We start from the raw sequence: 3,324 nt of genomic DNA on the forward strand, positions 1-3,324 counted from the left end.
AATCTTGCATAGCGTTACCGAGGCTGCTGGTGGGTTTGAACCACTGGCCTTGTGGTTAGCAGTCAGAGCTTCTCCTACAACATTACATCAGTAATTAAAAGAAAGAAAAAAACAAAACCTAGGCACGGAGGCTGTCATCTGCTATTGTCCACAGTATAGGCATCCCAAAGCCAATGCCAAGAGTTTTATTGGTTTCTATTTCCTCAATTTGTTATTGCATCTGGTCTCATTTCATGAGATGTCAGTTGATGCAGACAGATAGAGGGAGATGACTGAAACATATAGATTCTAAATGTCAAAGCAGGAGGCTCTCCGAAAGGATTTTATGTCTTTGCAATTGTTTTCTGAAGTTGAATGAACACAAAAGGCAGGAATAATTGACATAAAGCATGCTCCAGTGTGGGCTGCCAGGGCGTACTTACTGCTCTGACTGTTTTATTAGGACCACTAGGGAGAGAGCGCCCATCTTCCCAACAAGTTGAAATATAATTATCATAGCACCTTCTGCTGCTGTGTATTTCCTTTGCACTTCCTTTTATTAGCTGGGTTCCTTGTTCTGCCTATATGATCAGAATTCACACAGGAGTACTTCTTCACCTTCCTCTCTTTTGATGGATAGTCACTCACTGTTCTGCAGACTCTGTCATAACATCAGACTAGAGGATGTCCAATAGAGAAGGGTGATGAGTCATTTCTATATCATAAAGAACTAAGCATATATCAGACTCTTTCTGCTGATGCCATAACTCTCCATGTAGCCTGAGGGGATTGAAAATTGTGTCCTGAGGTCTTTGGAAAGATGACCCCAAGAGATGACCCTTTAGCTGCATGGAGACAGCGGATTCCTAATGGTTACATTCTTGATGTCTCAGAGTGTTCTGGGTTCCACATGTAAATTCTCAGGGAATATTTGACATGTGTTTCCAATGTTTAATTCAGATTTTACCGAGATTCCTCTTTGGTTAGAAGAACTGTACTGGATATAGTTCATAAAATTCCAGGAAACTTGGTGGACAAAAAAGTATAGGTCAACCAGAAAAATGGTTCCTAAGTATTTATGCTGTATGCATTGTTGCATGAGTGACTCAATCAAACCCACAGTATAAAGTGTGATGTCATAGCAATAACCACCACTATGTTTTTGCCTAAGCTCAAAGAGCAGAATGGTCAGCTATCGATTACTTTGTATATTAGTATCAAGTGTAGAACTTCAGGCTCAATTCCTACACTGTCCTAGCTATTGGGGTTCACACAAAGTAAAGTGAAGAAAAAAAATCTGTCTCTATCAATGTCTCAAGGGATGTATCAAGGACTACATCCCTAATCAATCTCAGAAATGTCATAGGAGGTTGGATGGTACTATTGGATGGTCCAGTGCAAATCCATCTACATTGTGGAAAAATACCAGCCACACATCTGGGGGCCACTTTGATTAACAAATTGAAAGGTTGGTTATTTATTCCATGGCATTGGCATGGTTAGAAACAGAAAAAAACATCAACATGCGGGTCTAACATTAAAGAGAGAGAAGAAATTCTGGTATCTGGGGGACAAAGAAACTCAGTGAAACCTGATCAAGAATCTCTGACCCTTCATAATGTGTTTACTTTATACCACATCTAATGATTACTAACTATTCGTCTTCCTACCTATTGCTTGTCTACCCATGACAAGAAAATAAGCCAGGATGATCAGACTTCATCTCTCATATTCAGACATATTATTAGGAGGGATCAGTCCCTGGAAAAGGACATTGTTGTTATTGTTTTTAAGTGAAGTTGAGTCAGTTCCAAAATAGCTACCGTGTATAGTGGTTCCGAAGAGCAACTGGTGACTTTGAACCTCTGACCTTGCAGTTCAATCTGATTAAGCTTGATAAATTGGAGGGGCAAAAAGAAGAGGAAGACCCCCAACAAGAAGGATTGTCACAGTGGCAGCAGCTATGAACTCAAGCGTTGCTACAGTTGTGAGGATGGCGCAGGACCAGGCAGTGTTTAGTTCTGTTGTGCATAGGGTCCATATGAGTCTGAGCTGACTCTAAGGCAACAAAAAACAACAAATTTGCAAAGAAGTAAACTCCCTCTATTTGCATAATGCACCAGACTGCAAAGCCGTTTGAACTGCAAGGTCGGTGGTTCAAGCTCACCAGCTGCTCCTCGGAAACTCTATACAGGGTCACTATAGGTCGGAACTGACTTGATGGCACTTAATAACAACACCTACAATACTTCAAAAATCCCAAAGATTCAGCAAGAAAATTATTGGAACTCATCCAACAGACTCAGCAAAGTGGTGGAGTACAACATCAACATAAAAAATTAGTTGGATTCCTTTAAAATAATAAAGAGAACTCTGAAAAGGAAATCAGGAAAATAATACTGTTTACAGTAGTCACCCAAAAGACCAAATATTTCAGAATAAATCTAACAAGAGAAACAAAAGACTTCTACAAAGAAAATGGCAAAATACTGTTACAAGAAACCAAGAGATATACAAAAATGGAAGAATATACCATGCTCATGGATAGAAAGACTTAACATTGTGAAAATGTCAATACTATCCAAAGAAATATATATATATAATGCAATCCCAATCCACATTCCTTAATCATTCTTTAAAGAGATGGATAAATTAATCACTAAATTTATATGGAAAGGGAAGAGATCCTGAGTAAGCAAAGCATTCATTATTTAAAAGAACAAAGTAGGAAACCTCTCATTTTTCCAATCTAAAAACCCACTACTGCACAACTACAGTATTCAAAACAGCCTAGCACTAGATTACTAACCACAAGGTCAGTGGTTCAAACCCACAAACTACTCCATGGAACCCCTATATAGGGCCACTATGAGTAGATCTGACTACATGACACTTAACAAACAGCAACTGGTATAACGAAAGATAGATCAATGGAGCAGAACTTAGAACCCAAAAGTAAATCCATCCATTTACTGTCAGTTGATCTTCGATACAAGGCTAAAACATTAAGTGGGAATGAAATACATTAAGTGGGAATGAGATAGTCTCTTCAACAAATGGTAATAGCAAAACAGGAAATCCATTTGCAGAAAAATGAAACAAGACCCAAATCTCACACCACTTACAAAAATGAACTCTATGTGGATTAAAGACCTAACTAAATGTAAAGCCTAGAATAATAATGATCATCAATGAAAAGGTAGGGACAAACTTACGGCCTCTGATTGTTATTGTTGTTAAGTACTGCCAAGTCAGTTTCGATGCATAGTGACCCTGTACAGGGTTTCCAGGAGCAGATGGTGAGCTTGAACCGCCTGTCTTGCAGTTCAAACACACCTTGCAGTC

This window comes from Chrysochloris asiatica, unplaced genomic scaffold, assembly GCF_000296735.1.
Source record: "Chrysochloris asiatica unplaced genomic scaffold, ChrAsi1.0 scaffold00134, whole genome shotgun sequence".
In the NCBI taxonomy this organism is placed as follows: domain Eukaryota; kingdom Metazoa; phylum Chordata; class Mammalia; order Afrosoricida; family Chrysochloridae; genus Chrysochloris; species Chrysochloris asiatica.